Raw genomic sequence first — 19,141 nt, 5'->3', positions numbered from 1 at the left:
GTTTCTCTGTTCTCCTGCTTACCCCTCCACTGCCAAGCAGGCTGGTCTTCTGCTTTAAGTGAATCACCCGATCATCAGGTACTTTTGTCTGCTCAGTGCACACAGTAACCCCTGAGGGTTGCTTTCCTCTTTGACTCAGAGTAGACCTTGTATCCTCTGCTCAGTTCCTGCAAGTCATCCTGTTGAAGTTCTGAAAGCCAAGGTCAGTTTATGAGCAAAGAGAAATGCTGGGCGGGGCCCCAGGAGATCCAGGCTCTAGCCTCAGCCACAGCACTCATCAGGCTGGTGACCCTGAGTTCACCATTTAAACCTTCTTGCTTTTCGTGGCTTTATCTGAGCATGAAGTGGGTCCCTGGGTGGCTTCTAAGTCTTCTTTTTTACCCCATCCATCATAAATACAAGGCATACTTGTATCTGCTCCTTATTTTCTCATCTCTCAATTCCTAGATTCTGTGGCAATACCTAATATCTGGGGTGTTGGAATGGTTTACTCAGGCAGAATCTTCCTTGGAGGAAGCCATCCTTTGTGAACTACCACTGGCCTTTATAGTCCCTGAGAGACAGGCGGGAAGCAGTCAGGTGTCTCCATTTTCCTCAGGGTTGACTGGCCTGGTGATTGCCAAGGTCAGGGCCAATGGCTACTCCATAGACACAGGCCCGTTTCTCAGAAAGGTAGAACACAAGGTGTACTTTGAATAAGATCTGAATTCGGGGAAGCAGGAAATACAGAACTCAGAATCACTGAAAGTCAGACTGGATCTTAAAAGTCAGTTAGTTTGACCTCCATTCTGAGAGGTGAGGTGAGCAGTTACCATTCTGCAGGGCAAAGCTAGGTGATTGCAATGCTGGGACAAGAACCAAGTCTCCTTCCAATCCACAGTTCTACCCTTCAGAAATTTCTTCTTAAGCACAGAATAAAACTTTTGGCAGAGATTTCCAATACTAAAATAGGACTCTCATTTTTACCACTACTTAGACACTTCTGTACTCTTCATGCATTCACTTGCTCAAAGCTTGTAGTAGGAGTGGGGGTGGTACAGAAATACTCCACAGTTTAGGTGGGAGATAGCCGTGAATAATGAAGACAAATAATTATGCAACTAGAGGTGGGTGTTTAGCCTAGCAGTAAAGATACCAGTTAAGATGCCCGTGTTCTGCATTGGAGAAGCCAAGTCCTACATGTGGCTCTGGCTCCAGGTTTCAACCCTGGGAGACGGTGTTAATGCCTCAGGTAAGTGGGTTCCTGTCATCCACATGGGAGAGCTGGAGTGTAGCCCTGACTTCCAGCTTCAGCCCGAGCCCAGGCCTGGTTATTGCAGACATCTGGGGAGTAAACCAGCAGATGGGAGTCCTCTCTCTATCAATCTCTCTGTCTGTCTCTCAAATAATATATAATAAAGAAAACTTATACAAGTGAGCAAGAGAAATCACAATGAAGAATGCCATTAAGGATAAAAAGAAATGGATCAGAACAGCAATTCTAAAATCACTGTCCCAGAGAATTCTGGTTATTGACCTTGGCTGACATATCACTGCTAACCTTTCAGGAAAAACAATGAATTAGGTTTTTAAAATTTTTACATTTTAGATTTATAAATCCCTCATGGATTCATTAAAAGAACAAATTGCATATTCACTGAAATTGAATATTCACTGAAATCTGAGAACTGATCTTTATGCTTGATGGGTTTTTGTTTATTTTAATGTGCAAATCTTTTTTTTTTTTTAGATTTATTTATTTTTATTGGAAAGGAGGATTATAGAAAGGAGATACAGAGAGAAAGGTCCTCCATCCAATGGTTCACTTCTCAAGTGACTGCAATGGCCAGAACTGAGCCGATCCAAAGCCAGGAGCAGGAGCCTCTTCCAGGTCTCCTATGCGGGTACAGGTTCCAAGGCTTTGGGTCCTCCTTGACTGCTTTCCCCAGGTCACAATCAGGGAGCTGCAAGGGAAGTGGAGTACCTGGGACACGAACTGGTGCCCACATGGGATCCCAGCATGTGCAATGCAAGAATTCAGCCACTGAGCCATTGTGCCGGACCCAGATGTGCAAATTATGTATGGCAGTAAGTAGGCTAACACAAAATTTTCTACCTGTGAAACTGTTCTTTGTGGTTCTGATGTAACACTCCTTCAAGGTATTACATCCACAAAGCCCACATTTCTACCCCTCAGCTGAGGGAACAAGCTGGCTCTCTACTGGTGTAGGTGAGAAATGTAAGAACTGTAAGTGGCTCAACTATCAGGGTTTAAGTGGTCATGACATTGTTCCAGAAAATGGGTAGAACTGATGTCTCAGCTAGGGCCGAATGAAAAGATTTTACAGAAAGACCCTGTTCCTATTCGGACTGTGCTTCTCCTGTAAGGCACCTGTAGGAGACTTGCACGTTTTCGTCCTTCAGCAGACTGGTGACAGGAGCAGGCAGGCTCTCCAGGCAAAAAGGGGTGGAGAGCACAGCTTCCTAGGTTTGTCTCACAATCATTCACAGAACTAGGAAGCATGTGATCTGAAGAAATCTTCAGAGTTCATGTCTGAACTCTGAACTCTCCCACCAGGAATCCTGGGAACAGGCTGCTGCATGCAGGACAACCTCCCTTGCCTGACTCATGGGTACTTGTGCAGAGCCTCCATAGTCAGCACCCCCACACAGCACAAAACCTCAAACCCAAACAGCTGGGGTCGGGGAGCATTTCCATCACTTGAAGTCTGGCAAGGCCTTAGCAGCTGACTGCTCCAGGCGCACTTGCTTCACCTGTACTCCTTCAAAACCCAGGTGCAGGTGCAGGAGGCCACCCTGGGGACCTGCTGAGCAGGGAGCCCGCAGACACTGATTCTTAGCTCAGCTGTCTACAACTCTGACAGGTACGGGGAGCCCTCGCGTCTCCACAATCTCCTCCTCTTAATCACTGAAGATAATATCCACTAGGTTCTCAGGCAACTCATTTTAGCAAAAATCCAGACTTCTCCCTTCCCTGCTGTGCTATTCACTGGGATATTTTCATACTTGTACCATTAGGGTCCTGCATTATAACCTACAGACATCCTGTGGATAACTGTGCTGGCTGCAGACACATAGGGTGGTTCCACGCATCATTTTTAGAAAAAAACATGTTGGAAACTTTGCAACAGGGATTTCTTTAAAAGATTTATTTATTTTTATTGCAAAGTCAGATACACAGAAAGAAAGAGAGACATAGAGGAACATCTTCTGTCTGATGATTCACTCCCAAGTGGCCGCAACAGCTGGAGCTGCGCCGATCCAAAGGCAGGAGCCAGAAATTTCCTCTAGGTCTCCCACGCATGTGCAGGGTCCTAAGGCTTTGGACCATCCTCTACTGCTTTCCCAGGCCACAAGCAAGGAGCTGGATGGGAAGTGGGGCTGCCAGGATTAGAAACTGCGTCTATGTGGGATTCCGGCACGATCAAGGCAAGGACTTTAGCCACTAAGCTACCATGCCTGGCCCTGCAATACGGATTTTAAGGGAACAATCCTCTCCTAAATAGAGTTTGGGTTTTATGGTCACCTTTGGTCTCTAAAAACATGGCCTTGGACCTGGCACTATGGCTCAGCAGCAAAATCATCAACTTGCAACTGCCAGGACCCCATACAGGCACTGGTTCGTGTCCCGTCTGTTCCACTTCCCATCCAACTCTGTGCTTGCGACCTGGAAAAGCCGTAGAGGATGGCTCAAAGACTTGAGACCCTACACCTGCATGGGAAACCCCAAGGAAGCTCATGGCTTTGTATCAGAGCTCAGCTCTGGTCACTGCAGTCACTTAGAGAGTGAACCAGCAGATGGAAGGTCTCTCTCCCTCTCTGTAGCTCCTTTTTTCTGTAAATCTGCCTTTCCAATGAAAATAAATATGAAAGAAAGAAAGAAAGAAAGAAAAGAAAAGACAGAAAACGTGGCCTCAGGCCAGTAACCTGGCTTTTACTGGCTTGGCAGTGCAAAGTTTCCCCCAGGCCAGGTGCAAATCAATAGCTAGCTTCTGTTTCATCAGTGGATTCTGTCTGTTCTAGTAGTGGCAGCCAGGATGTCCAGATTCTAAGCAGGGAATCTTTTATAAAAGGAAACCAACCGCAAGCAGGGAAGCAGGGTCAGGACCATGGCACCCAGACCCCTTCCGGCTCTATCTTGCCACTGTTCTGTGAGAGAGAGACATTTCCCTACCTTCTGGCTATGGAAACAGAGGCATATAATCTTTGAGGACTTGCCCCGAGTCATATGCCACAAAGTTATTCAGGGGCTGGGCCTAGAATCTGGGCCTGTGTTTCCCTTGCTGCAATTAGAGTTAAATTCTAAATATAGCTCCACGGCGGGAGGATGGAGGGGACACAGGAACCAGCCGCCTCAGCTGGGGAAGACATAAAGACACAGGGAAGGCTCAAGGACAGAGGCAGCAGTGAGAGGCAGGCAGAGCTGTGCTCGGCAACCTCCGAGGCCCTTCTCCAGGGGGTGTGCCTCCTCTAAACAGCTGCCTGCGGACGCAAGTCCTTCGATCTTCTTTAATACCTTGTCTCCTACCCACTGCTAGATGACACGAGGCTGTGGGCACCAGAGTTGTTTGACAAATGCCAGTGTGGGCGCCCATTCCAGCTCAGTTCCCTGAAACTCCCAGGTTCTAGGCTGGTTTCTCGAGGGTTTACTATGTACCCCGCACTGTACAAACTACTTTTCCTTTGCCAGCTTGCGAAATCTAGCCCCAGTCCCTCACAAAACAGTATGATTCTGTTAGCCTCCTTCTTATGGATGGGGAAATTAAAGCTTGGCAGATTAGAAAACAAGACCAAGGTTACAGGAACTCTGAGCCAATGCCCTCTCTACCACTGTTCCCCAGAATGGGCTTTCTTCTACACGAGACAACTGCAGCCTCTTGTTCTTCCTGTAAGAGGCATTAGACAACGGACAAAAGGGGCATGTGGTCAGCCCCCTCCAACAAAAACATGCAAATCAAGAGGTCCAAATCTTTGTGTTCTTTTTGAAAACACCCGAGAAACTGCAGACCATCGTGGGTATGCATGTCGGAAAAGTTACCAGTATGGGATAAGGCAGGGAGCGAGATCAGAGCCACACTTCACCCCTTGTAATTCTACCACCAACCTGTCAGTCAAATAGTCCTGTTCTCTGGATGTATCTCCCCTCATCTGGGACCTGGGGAGTGGTATCACATAACCACATTCCTTATGAACCCCATACGAGGCGGGCAACTGCAAGGGCGTGCTGTCCATCTCTAGACAAGACAGGGAGCTGAGGCATCCTTTCTTCCCCGTCCTTCTACAATATGTGTGTGTGTGTGTGTGTGTGTGTGTGTGTTCTTCCTCACCTTTTAAAGAAACTATTTTATGTGCCATATTGTGCTTGAACTTACAATGTTTCTCTAGGTAAAACGCAAGAGCCTGGAGTAGGGATTTTAGACCTCATCTCCCCCACACCACCACCAAGTATCTGAATGACATTATGGGAAAAAAGTGACAGGTGCCACTCTGTCATTCTAACAGGACAGTTGGTAAATAAATCCAGGCCCAACTGTGGTGCCAGATAACAGAGTAGGCTGCCCCCAAAGAGTGCTGAATTTGTGATACACATTGCTCAGTAATGCAGAGGGGAACGTTGATCTGAGAGTTTGGATATGGTAGGTTTTCGGGGTTACTGAACAAATGCAAGAGGACAAAGCATCAAAGATGTGCCATCAACGCTACACAGTGCATGGTCAAGTTTACCCAGGTGTGAGTTCCCCCTGCCATACTAAGAAGACCCTTATGAAAATGGAAGAAATTGTTCCTAAACCAGAAGCAGCAGCAGCAGCACACGAGTAAAATATTCCGGGAGAAACTAAAGAAACAAAACTTACGGCTCAGGAATAAATTTAGCATTAAATAAATGCAAATTAAAAGAAAAAAACCCTCAAATACTCAGCATCTGAAGAAATGATTCTTCAAAAAGAGCATTTCCCATATTTGGAGCTGCCCTCACACACAACTGGAAAGTCTCCCCACTGCCTCTGTAGTATTCTCCCTCCCATCTGTTCATCTACTTGTTGCTGACACTAAGGCACACACTTCTGGGTAGGACACACTGGGTAGGACCCACACTGGGTAGGACCTGGGAAGTCCCAAGGATTTTCCAGGGCTCCCAAATACCCCCCCATCAACCCCCAGAAATGCCTCACAAGACATCTGGCCCAGCTGGAAGGAAGAATCACAGACAAGCACATGTGCACGTTGCTGGTGGTGGTTTCACGGGATTACATTTTTCTGGAGAACACCCTGGTGGTAATGACAGGAAGTAAGAAGTACTCACAGTCTTTGATCCAGTAATCTGGCAATGTTAGCTTAGAAAATAGACCCCAAGGAAAGAGCCCCAAAGGAAAAAGAAGTTCAAAGATATTCTCAGCAGCACTGTTTATAGTAGTAAAAAAAAATGCTACATACAACCTCATGATCCATGATGCAATAATTGAAAATGACAAGTATGAGGGTCGTTTGAATGTTGGAAAATGTGTAATGTGAAACAGTACATCAAAGTTCACAAAAAAATCAAAAGCATTGCAATATGTAAATGGTAATCATTACTTAAACATTTAACATAAATATGAGGATTGAGGGGAAAGGAAGGGTGTAGGATGCTTTGCTTAACAGGCACAGTTCTTGTTAAAGTCACTTAAGTTCATACAGGGAAAAGATTAGAATGGGCAGCTGTTCACGGCCTAGCACTGAAGATGCTGGGAGAGCTCCTGGTCCTCCTTAGGAGTACCTGGGTCTGATTCTTGGCTCCGGCTCCTCACTCTAACTTCCTGCCAGTGCAGGCTGTGGAAGGCAGCAGTGACAGCGTAAGTTACTGAGTCAGTGCCCACCATGTGGGAGACTTGGATTGAGTTCTTAGCTGCCAGCTGGGCCTAGCCCAGTCCCAGCTGTTGTACACATCTGAGGAATGCAGTAGCAGATGGGAGTTCTCTTTCTGTCTCTCTAATTAACTGTAGCTATAACAGCAGACAACAACAGGAACCATAACATGCCCTTCAACACCAACAGGTCAAAGAAGGGATAACAGGGGTAGTATAAAGGTAGGAAGGAAAGAAAAGCATGGGTTAAAGTCAAACCAGTGGACAGTTGCTGCCTGAAGGCCCAGAGTAAACCGTCCTTCTTGGTCTGCTGGTTACCACCTGCAGCCAGAGACTAGCTCCTCTAAATAACATTTGGCTTTTTATTGCCCTAGCAGTTGTTCCCCTGCTGGAGATCCAACATGGTAGAGGAGGGGTTGACAAGCAGTCCCTTGGTGTGACACCAAGCTTCTCCATCAGAAACCCCTTCTCCACAACTACCGCACACATACTGCACATAACACACACGTTTCAATACAGGAGTCACCATGGCTTCAGTGAAAATTGGCAGCTTCCAGCTTTCAGAAAAGCTGTTGGGTACTATCTCAGGGTGGCAAAGCAGATGTTGGTCTCCACCCCAGGGGCACTGAAGGAATAAAGGTCAGGGTGTCTTTGAAGGGAAGAGCTCTGAGTTAGGATTTCTCGCAACTAAATTACCTGAACAGTTGACTGAATCTTCCAGTATTGACTGCATCGAGGCAACCTCAGTGGCCTTTCTCTAGGTGCCCTGGGCCAGACACATAAAAGCCCTCTTCATGGAGTGACGATTCCGAATGTAGGAGGCTGAGACAGTACCCAAGGCTGTGCTTTCACACCATGGGCCACCTGGGCGTCAGGCACTCCTCTGCTCTTGAGACATCAGGGCAAGGGCCACAAGGGTGTATTAAACAAACAGACAGACAAACAAAGGCACCGTGGTGATTTTCAGGTTCTGCAAGCTTTGGGAATCACTGGTAATGTGGACCAAACATTGCTGTCTTTTGGAATCAAAAAGATCTGGGCTCAGATCCCAGTGCTGTCATTCATTAGCTTTGCGACTTGGGAGAGTCATTTAACCCCGTAAGTTCCAGTATGCTAACCAACAACATGGGAACATCAGAGGGTGAGCTGGGCAGAGAGGCCTTGAGAGCGTGCAGAAGGTCACACCTCAGACCCACCCATACTGTCATTGCTGCCATACTGCTCTAGCCTGTCCTGTGCTGGGACACACCTTGAAGACGTGTGTCCTATTCCCTCTGGTATTCGGCAGCGTCTCCCTGCAGTTCTTGTTGGAATGCATGCAAGGTGAGAGGCCTGATAATACATGGAAGGTAGCTGCCAACATCACCAACACTCAGCAGGCACTTAATACAGTCCCCTCGAGACATGAAAATGTGGATTTAAGGTGCATGCGCGTGCACACACACACACATCGCAGTTTTCCTAAGCAGGCAGCTTGCTGTCCGCTCCCTGGCCCTCAAATAAAATTTTTCCACTCATGAGAATCCTATAGGAGCACATGGAGTAGGGAATGCAGGCTGAGTTAGGAGTGGCTGCCATCACTTTATTCCTGTCTATACCAACCTCCAATTTCAATAGCGCAGGGCCATGTTCAGCCATGACGGAAAGTGCCAAGCCTCCACGAACCACTAAGCTCTCAAAACTACTCACCCCACAGGCTGTTGTGGGCCCACAGAAGCCACTCATAACGGAACCATTTCTGTTCTCCTTGGAGTGGCAGTTGGCAGTGGCAAACAGGAAGTTGTCTTGAAGCAGGGTGTGGTTGTGCCCTGTCAACACAAGCGTCCAGAGACGGACGGTGTCTGCCTCTCTCCTGCTCCTTTCTTTTTCCCTTGTTCAGGGGCAAAAGATCTGGCTGCTTTCGGTGAAAACACAACTTTACACGTGCTTTTAAGATGAAGCAGCATTACATACAAACAGAAGCCTAAAGACAGAAAGGGATCCCACCCCCTTGACACAGAGCAAAGGGCCTGCTCTCCTGCCCTCAGCCACTCCCTTGTGGCATTCACGTAGGAACTGGCTGAGGATTATAAGTGGGTGCGCATTTTCCCTTTATTTCTCCACGGGCCTGTTGGAAACAAAACCCTTGTTAGAAGCCAGGCCAGATATATCACCAGTCGGCTTAAGTGGACCAGTCTGCAGGCTCCACCCTCAGCCAAAGGGGGTAGTGTGAGCACACTGGACCAAGGATCAGCCCCCAAGTGGGGAAGCAGGAAAAATACAGGTCACAGGTTTCAAGCAATTTGTACTGTTTGGACAGAAACGACCCGCGGCAATGCAAATGACACAGAAAGACAATGGAGATAAACAGCTGTTGAGTAGATCAGGCCGGAGAGCACCCTTCAAGCTGCACGTCAAAGCTGAGACATGGAGGGGGGACAAGTTGGTGGGGTGCAGTGCAGCTGGGTTCCGGGGGCTCTGCAAGGTGAGCTATGAAATTTTCCATTCCATTCTTTCCCAGGCCCGAGGCTCATGCCTCCAGAAGGGCTGTCCAAAATAGACTGGTTCCAACCCAGCCTCCTACTTCTGACCTCTTTCTGAGGCAGCAATGCTCGCCATTGCATGCCTCATCCCTGTCTCGACTCCAGTGCCAGCCACAGACCAAGAGCGCTGTCTCTGCTAACATGCATCTTGCTAAATGTACCATGGGCTATTAGCACACTCAGCCTGCCAGGGTGTCTCTTCTGTGCTCTGCACCCAGCCCCGCACCTTTCCTGGGTCATGATCATGCCCTGCGCTTTAAACTTACACATCCCGGGGAGGCAGCCTGGCCATTTGGATAAAGGAGGCCAAGCCAGGAACACACGCTGGGCAGCGATACTCGTGCTAGTAGACGTTGGCTGGCTCCTGGCTGCAGGCCTGGCAAGTCAGAAGGCACCACTTCCCCTTTAAGAGAGCACGCCCAGAAGAGATTAGGGAAAGGCAGAAAGAAAAGCCCGGAACAGTCAGGCGTGTATGCTGAATTTGGCAGATGAACTTGGGTTTTCCTGAAGTGCACGCCTCGCATGTGGTCAGATACCGTTAGGTTCCTCAGCTGCTCAGGAGAGCTAGTGCTGAGTGGGGAGGGCTAGTGTCCTCCCACAGTCCCCCACCCTGACCCTGGGACAACAGCCTCTGTCAAGTTGTGTGGGTGTTGGCTTGGGTCCTGGGTAACCTGGACTCCCCTGATTTTGTCTCCCCATTCCCTCAGGGCCTGTCCATCTGGAAGGGCAGCACCCACCCTAATACTCAGCACTTTGTTTTGGAGAAAGCAGTGATCACTGTCATAACTGGAAAATATTTCTAGGGGGGTGATTTCACCTTAACAGTGACATCTCTGCCAATGCACTTAACTTTAAGCCGGGAGTTTTCATTCATTCTGCCTACTGGGAGTAGGGAAGAAGGGGAGTGTGAACTCCTACAAAAGCAAGGGCTTGCAAAAAGACCGCATGCTAAGGATTCCATTTATAGGAAATCTCTAGAACAGATAAATCTATTCAGAAAAAAACAGATGAATGCTTGACTGGGGCTGGATAGGAAAAGAAGAGGGCAGGGAGTGACTACTTAAGGGGTATAGGGTCTCCGCTTGGGGCAATGATTGTAGAATGTGGTGAATGTATACAATGCTACTGAATTTCAGGCTGGTGTTGTGGCATGATGGGTAAAGTTGGCATCTGCAAGGCTGACACCAGTTCATGTTTTGGCTGCCCTGCTTCTGATCCAGCTTCCTGCTAACAGCCTGGGTAGAGCAGTGGAAGACGGCTCATGTGCTAAGGCCCCTGTTACCCACACTGGGAGACCTAGAAGCAACTCCTGGCTTCAGCCTGGCTCAGCCCTGCACATTGTGACCACATGATGACAAGTGAACCAGCAGACAGTAACATTCATTCTCTCTATCTAGGCTATCTATATCTGCCTATCTCTCTCTCTCTCTCTCTCCTTTCAAAATAAATAAACAAGAATATATTTTAAAAAATGACTGGGCTGGTGTAATGGCTCAATTGGCAAATCCTCCTCCTACAAGTGCCAGCAGCCTGTAGGGGCACTGGTTCATGTCCCGGTTGCTCCATTTCTTATTCAAATCCCTGCTTGAAGCCTGGGAAAGCAACAGAGGGTGGTCTAAAGCCTTGGGACACTGCACCTGTACGGGAGACCTGGAACAAGCTCCTAGTTTTGGATTGGCTCTGCTCCAGCTATTTTGGGCATTTGGGGAATGAACCAGAGGAATGGTAAATCATTCTCTGTCTCTTCTCTCTGCAAAGCTGCCTTTCTAATTAAAAAAAAAAATCTTCAAAAAAAAAAAAAAGGACTAGGGGCAGGCATTTAGCCTAGTGATCAGAATGTAACTCTGCAATTCAAATACATAAATCAATCTCAAAAAAATTTTTATACTAGGTATTAACACTCAGCATCCCACAGCAAGTCCTGGTTGTGCTTCCCCTGACAGCTTCCTGCTAATACACACTCTGAGAAGCAGCAGCTGATAGCCTGAAGACCTGGGTCCCTACTGGACTGAGTTCCTGCCTCCTCGATTGGGCCTTGCCCTGCCCTGGTCACTGAAGTTATTTGAATAGCAAACTGCTTATTTTTCTGCCTTTCAAACAAAATAAACACAATTTCTTAAAAAAAAAAAAAAAAGAGTCAGTTACACTAATTTTGCCTTAAAAAAAAGAAAAGCAAATCTTGGGCACCCTATCTCCTACTAGGAACTATTACATGTTTCATGTGATATATTTTTTTTTAATTAATTTTTATTTATTTGAGATAGAAAGATATCTTTCATATGATGATTAAATCGTTGAAATACATAAGACAGCCAGTGCTGGGCCAGGCTGAAGCCAGAACTCAGTCTAGGTGTTGTTCTAAAAGGGTGGCAAGAGTCCAACCACTTGAGTCCTCACCTGCTCATCGCCTCCCAGGGAGCACATGAGCAGAAAGCTGGGCATGAATCATAGACCAGGGCTTGAACCCAGGTACTCTGGTACGGATGTAAGAATCCCAAGTGGCATCGTAGCCACTGTGCAACACACCTGGTTATTACCTAATGAATCTTTTTAAACATTTATTTAGTTTTATTGGACAGGAAGAAAGGAGAGACAGAGAGATCTATCATCTCCTGATTCACTCCCCAAATGACTGCAATAGCTGGAGTTGAGCCAATCTGAAGCCAGGAGCCAGGAGCTTCTTCCAGGTTCTCCACATGGGTACAGAGTTCCAAGGCTTTGGGCCATCCCTCACTGCTATCCCAGGCCACAAGCAGGGAGCTGGAAGGGAAGTAGAGCAGCCAGAAAATGAACTGGCACCCATATGGGATCCCAGTGCATGCAAGACAAGTATTTAACCATTGACCCATTGCACCAGGCCCACCTAATGAATTAATCCTGTGCATATGCCTTTTCCAAAATAACAAAATATAAAACCTTTCAAGGCCTTGGGCATCACCTGTACAATTTCAGACTTTGGGGAGACAGCACCATCTCAAATGATTTGTACCATGTAAGTAGGCAGTGCCCACTTGCCTTTGAGAAGCTGTCCCTAAGGGGAACCCTTATGCATATTCTCAGCTTCCTTTTTACTCATGCAGAATTTCTCCCCAGAATTAAGAATTAGTCATTGTCTGTCTGTGAGGGAGATGTGCTGGTCAGGTTCCATACTGCCATCTCTTTGCAGTGGAGTCAATGGGTCGAGGGGCTGCTCACTGCCCACTTGAGCAGCCTTTTTTCTTGGTCATGAGCAGCTATGATTAGTCAGCCCCCCATGGCTAGGCAACTAGCCTTGACCTCTGGATCCTAAGGCTGGCAGATCAAGGGCTTCCAGGCACATCTCCCCCTCTCTTGGGACTGTTAAATAGACTCTGCTGGATGTCACAAGGCTTAGAAGAAACACACAGATGAAAGAGCAGGTCTCATGCCTAGAAGGTGAAAACTTTCAGGGCCATATGGGGACCTGGGAGGTGAGAGATGGGAACACTCCCCTTGGTCAGCTAACCCTGTCCAGAGCACCAGTGCCTCCCTAGCTCAGCCCTAGTCTGTACCTGCAGAATGAGGAGATGGCCCGAGTTATCAGCACACAGAGGGCTTAGCAGAATAAGGTGAAATATGTGCATTGCTCCAGCCAGTGTAGAATCATAACTCTAGATATAAAAACAGGTGGGCACAATCCCATTCAAAAATGGGCAAAGGTCTTGAACAGATGGTTCTCCAAAGAAAGTATACAAACGGTTCCCACCAGAGCCTACAAAAGATGCTTCTCATTGCCAAGCACTGGAGGTATATACATGAAAACCACAATGAGGTTCCACTTCACACCCACTAGGGTGCTATTAAAAAACACAACAAGTGGAAAAATAACAAGTCTTGGCAAGGATAGAGGGATAGTGGACTTTTGTGCACAGCTGGTGGGAATTTAAAATGGCACAGCCATGCAGAAAACAGCATGGTGGTTCCTTGAAAAATTGAAAATGGAACTTCCATGAGATTCAGCAAGTTCACTTTGGGGTATAACCGAAGTAGAGTCTTGAACAGACAGGTGTAAAACTACATTCATAGCCATAATATTCACAATAGCCAGAATGAAGAAGCAATCCATGTGTTTGTCAGTGGGTGGATCAATAAATAAATTGTGGTATATAATGGAATGCTATTCAGCCTTAAAAAGGAAAATTCTGACACATGCTACCTTGAAGCATGGTGATGAAACAAGCCAATCACAAAAAAGATAAACACTGGGGGCTAGCCTTGTGGTACAGCAAGTCAAGTTGCTGCCTATGATACTGGCACCCCATCTCAGAGCACCAGTGCCAGGCCCACCTGCCCTACATCCAAACCAGCTTTCTGCTTATACGTCTGAAATGGTAGAAGAAGATGGCTCAAACACTTAGGCTCCTGTCACCCACATAGGCGAGTCACTTGGAGTTCCTGGCTCATGGCTTCAGCCTGGTCCAGCTCTGGCTATGGCAGCCATCTGGGGAGTGAACAAGAGGATGGAAGATCTTTGTCTCTTCCTCTGTATGTCACTCTGCCTTTAAATAAATATATTTTTAAAGTCAAACACTGTATGATTCCATATATAAACAGCACCTAGAGAAGTCACATTAAAAAGAATGGAGGTTGCCAGGAGTTGGGAGGGGAAGAATTACTGTTTAACGGACATGCTTCAACTCTGTGAGACAAATTGTTGCGAAAATGGATGGTGGCAATGGTTGTGTAATGGTTGTGAGCGCAAGTGGTAACACTGAACCATGTATTACAAATGGTGACGTTGGTAGATTTTAGATATTAAATGTGTTTCACCAAAGTCAAAACCTTTTCATTAATTAAAAAAATGGAATATAGAATTACCATTTCACCCAACATTTCTATTCCTAAGTACACGAGTATACACAAAAGAACTAAAATCTAATACTCACATCCTTTAGACCAATGCTCCCAGCAACATCATTCATAAAAGCTACCCCAATGTTCATCAACAGACAAAAGAATAAACAAAACCTGTGGTATTTATAAATAATGAAATATCTTTCAGTCATAGAAGAAAAATGAAGAATATACATACTGTAACATAGATGAACCTCAAAAACATGCTAGACCCAAAAGGTCATATATGTTGCATGATTCAAGTTATATGATATCCAGAATAAGCAAAGCCATAGACACAAAGCAGACTGGAGGACTGCCAGGGGCACGTGTGTGTGAGGAGGGGGCATCGTCGTTCATGAGCATAAGCTTTTACCTTGGAGTGGTAAGGTATCCTGGAACTATACAGAAGTGATGGTTGTATAACAGAGCAAATGTACTCGTGCCATTCTGTTGTCTGATGTGATTAATTTTATGTTACATGACTCTCACCTCAGTGATAATGACAATTACAACAATAACAATAACAATAATAATAATAATAAATATTAGGGATCTGCAGAAGGCAAGAGCCTAGAGGATCTGTAAAAAAAAAAAAATGACCTGTGTCAGCGTAACTGACATTACTTCAAACTCTTCTTGGAATCACTTAAAGGAGGTAATTTTTAAGTTAAGGTAATTAAGGCGGCTGACAGAAGAGATGGCAAATAGGCACTCTAAAACAGCGCTTCTGAAACACTGTTAATTTGAGCCTGTGGAGAAGTGTTAATTTGTCTTAATTCAAGACACACAGGCCTATACGAGAGATTATAGACATGCATGTACACATGGGTCATTCTGAGCCCACAATTCTCCCTGTGCCTCTGTTGGCTCTCCTTCCATTATGCACTGCTAATGATGACAGGTGTTTGTGGAACGTTGCTACTGTTTACAGGAGCGTTGTTTGCTTTTAATGTTCTAAATTGTTTTAAAAAATCAAGTAAAGATCCCATATCTAAAATACACACACACCCCAGAGTCCTTTACAAATGGGACCCTGAGATGCAGCTCTCCTCTGCCAACACTTTCTTTTCTTCTATAGCCACCATTTCCATCACAGGGATGTTCACTCTCCTAGCGATGCTGGACCTAGATCAATGGTGAAGTTGTACTGAGTAGCCAGCCTGCAGGGATCTAGTCTCTGTTAGCCCCTGCCAGTCACCTGCCTGGAGCTGAAGTCACCTCCCAGCATTCGGGACACAGGGTGCTTGGAGTGATTTCATCCCTGCAAACTCCACGTGGGGATGCTTCCTGTGACCATGAGCACCAGGTTGATAGCCCTGACTGCTGGAGAGTTCTTCCCCTCCCCACACTGAGCTTCTTAGGTGATGCCCCTTTTCTGCAGTATGGCTTCATCCTGAACCCATGTGATTCCCCTCCTAAGGAACACTTCACAAAAGCACGTTCCCCCCAGTCTCCTCCTCCAGGCTGAGCACCCCCACCCACCTCTCAAGCCTTTCTGCTCCAAGCTGTTGTTTTCACAACTCTCCTGGCTTCGGTTTTCATCAGCTTTGTTCTTTACAAGCTTATGGATCTCAAAGCGACAACATTCCCATGGGGTCTGCCCAGTTGTTGGTGGCCTCTTCTGGACTCTGTTTTCCAATGAATGTGGCTGGAAGTCTAATCTTTATATTTCACTTTTGAGAGCTGCCTCACTCTCAGGGCTGCTTCCCACGTTTTGAGGTATCCATGATGTCCTTTGAAAAGTTCTTTTCATTGAGTTCAGTCTACTGCTCCAGGATGTAAGGATGATTTCGGAGCCTGATATGTTAATACACCCATTCTCTCTCTCATATCTACCACTTGAGTACTTGTTAAGTCTGCCCTCCATGCTGTTCTTCCTTTGAATCTTCACTGACAACTTGGCAGAGGACAGGCCCAGGTGTGCAGCTTCTTTCTGTCTATGGCCCATGGAAGGAGTGCTCCTAAAGTGTGGTTGTGCCATGCCATGGTAAGTAGGCGTGTCCTCTTCCTGGCATGGATCTCATGGATGACGCTGACCATCTTTGTCTTCCTGATAGTGGTGAAGGTTAAGTGTAAAGCTATTGGAGCTGCATGTTACATGTTGTGAGCAAGCCAATGTTGCCTTTGTCATAAACAGTATGTACTTATATCAGGGCAGGTGTTTGGCCTAATGGTTTAGACACCTTTGTTCCATATTAGAGTGTTTGATGCCCAGCTCCACCTCTTGACTCAAAACTTCCTATTGGTATAATCTTTGGGAGGCAGCAATGATGGGCTCAAGTGGTTGGGCCTCTGTCACCCACTATGGGAGACCTGGACTGAGTTCCTCGCTCCTGGCTTTGGCTCCACGGCTGCAATGGACAAAATATGGGATCTATCTCTCTCTCTTTCTCTCTTTCTCCTTGTTTCTGTTTTTCAAATGAATAAACAAGTATGGGGGAAGAAAAACCCTTGTGTAATAATAAAAATGGTTTTCCAATTCTATGACATCTTCCAGTAGCAACTGCATGTGAGCATTAGGTAGCTGAAACCAACAAAAGAAGCATTGATTTCACCAGAGCTGGAAAACAAATTTTGTTTTACCTTCTGGAATTTTCATGCTCTGAAGTTAATAGTATCTGCCTCCCCCACGTCCAGCCCTCAGAGATGTCAGTGAGATCAGGCAGATAAGAGGTTTAAAGTTGAGTTAGGAGGTGCAAACACAGAAGACCAAAATTACAATGATTATTAAATAGCTCATAAATAACTCAACGATGCCACTTCCATTGCCATCACAACCTGCCTATTAAGCCGAGGAGGAACGGCCTATAGGTTACTCAGGCCCGCTGGAAGGAATAAGTCTCTTAGCACAGAGCAGCTGGATGCTGCAATGCGCAGACTCCTCTGCTCTCCTGCCAGCAACCACCTCCTCTCTTATCCCAGACCAGAGCTGAGGTCTTATACAAAGGTATCGATGGGAGTCTCCAAAAACACCAGCTTTTACATTCTCAGGGCACGCACCCAGAAATGCTGTTCTCATTTCAGCTAAGGAAGCTTGTTTTAGAGTCATTTGGGAAAGGGCAGCTGTTGGCATCTTGGGGTCAAGGATATCCAACATGAACACATGGAACTGATCTGGACAACCACATACCCCTAGGAAAAAGAGCAGCTGTTCCAATTGGAGGCATAAACTGGCCTAAAGAAGTCTCTTCTCCTAACCCATTGGAGGTTGGCTCCCGACTTTCACAGGGAATGAGCACTGAGGGCAGGTTAAAAAGCAATGCACAGAGTATAAGTAATTGTTGGTGAGATACTAGGAAGATCATGCCAACTAACAGATCAGACAGTTTTCTCAGAAAGAGGTTTGGAGGAAGAAGCCAGAGAGTGGCACAAGGCCTTGCCTTGTATGCATCAGGATCCCACGGCTCAGCTCTGCCCATTGCGGCCACTTGGGGAGTGAAACAGCGGATGGAAGAGTTTTCTCTGTGTATCTCCTTCTCTCTGTAAATTGGACTTTCCAATGAAAATAAATCCCTCCCGCCAAAAAAGTCTTAATCCTGAGTCCCTGAGAATGTAATCATATTTGAAGATGGGATCTTTGAAGAGGTAATTATGTTACAACGAGGCCATTACGATAGAGCCCTAATCCAATATGATTGGCATCCTTATAAAGAGAGAAAGAGATCTTAGAGACACAAGTACACAGAGGGTTGACTTTGTGAAGCGGTAGCAAAAGGGCAGACATCTGCAAGCCAAGAAGAAGCCTTAGGAAAAAACAACCCTGCCAGCACCTTCACCTTGGACCTCCAGTTTTCAATATTTGTTCAAGCCACCTACTCTGTCCTAGCAGCCCCAGAAAATGAACACAGTGGGTTTACTTGAAAAGCATTCATGTTCTCCAAATCAGAGAGAAGCAGTACAGAGGGCAGAGGACAAGGTCTCCTAACCATGGCTGTCAGCACAGTTCAACTGCATCTTCCTTCTTGGTCTAGCTAGGGTGCTTCAGAAGCAAAGACAGGACAACCTCCTGACCTGGTCATTGGCAAATACTGCCTTGGCAGTGGAGCCCTGGGTTTGAGGCAGTTCAACAAATACAAGGGCAACTCCCAGGCTACAGGGAGGTAAGGAGTGACCAACTCCTTCTCTCATCCAATTTCAATTGTCTCTTACATGTATGAGTGATTAAGGAACAAGTCATTGTTGTAATTTCAGAGAGAGGGGACACAAGGACTAACGGCAGGGTGAGGCAGTTACCAGCTGACTCACAGGCTGGATGACCTGATGTGTCTTTGGGTGGAAATTTCCTAATCTCTCCGTTCTACCTGGTACCCCTGGTTCTGTCTTATCCCCATGGATCCTGGAAGACTCTGGGCTTCCCATTGAGTATGGAGCTTGCAGAACCACTCCTTTAACACCAAAGGACAGACAGGTGGGCTCAGATGTTCACTGCTGCTCAGTGACCCCTATACACCAGGCCACTCATCAGTCAAAGGGCAGATAGGGCACTAAGCTATCTCCAGGCTGAGCAAGAGAAGACAATCAAGAAGGAAGGCCTTTCAAAGACATCTGCAGGGACTGGGAGGAAAAATTTGGTCTAGGAAACAGCTGCCAGGTATCTCTACTTGCCCAGGGGGAGTGTCAGCAGGGTGGGCAGGAATGGTCAATTCAAATGCAGAAGGCCTAGGCTGAAAATGACTGAGGAACCTTTCAGAATTCACTTCCATCCTCTCAGTGCTAAGCTTCCTTCCTGTATCTAGGTTCACCAGCCAGCAGCTTATCTACACGTGGGGATATTTCTATTGGCCACAGCCATTGCCAGCTAAGAGGCACACAAAGCTCAAATCTGAAACCTTCAAAGCAGGGTGGGTGGGTGGGAGCTCAAACTCCTCTCTGTCCCAACTTCAACTGACTGGATCATAAAAGGATAGAAGAACCAGAGCC

The 19,141-nt window shown here is 46.5% G+C and overlaps 1 protein-coding gene across 20 annotated transcripts in view; it reads right to left on the bottom strand.

The window, feature by feature from the left end:
- ATXN7L1 (ataxin 7 like 1) overlaps nucleotides 1–19,141 on the bottom strand; it is a 224,662-nt gene that overhangs the window by 51,255 nt on the left and 154,266 nt on the right. The window contains exon 1 of one of the 20 annotated variants that reach the window (XM_058654965.1): nucleotides 9,634–9,865. The exons of 16 other annotated variants lie outside the window; for them this stretch is intronic. The gene's annotated coding sequence lies outside the window, so the exon portion shown is untranslated. Of the gene's footprint in view, nucleotides 1–22; nucleotides 172–8,447; nucleotides 8,781–9,633; nucleotides 9,866–19,141 lie in introns of those variants that run through there. 3 more of the 20 variants (XM_058654961.1, XM_058654963.1, XM_058654962.1) reach the window with 3 other exon arrangements.

Source organism: Ochotona princeps, chromosome 25 (assembly GCF_030435755.1).
Source record: "Ochotona princeps isolate mOchPri1 chromosome 25, mOchPri1.hap1, whole genome shotgun sequence".
Classification (NCBI taxonomy): Eukaryota; Metazoa; Chordata; class Mammalia; order Lagomorpha; family Ochotonidae; genus Ochotona; species Ochotona princeps.
The sequence above is the reverse complement of the archived record's forward strand: the minus strand, read 5'-3'. Positions and strand labels throughout refer to the sequence as shown.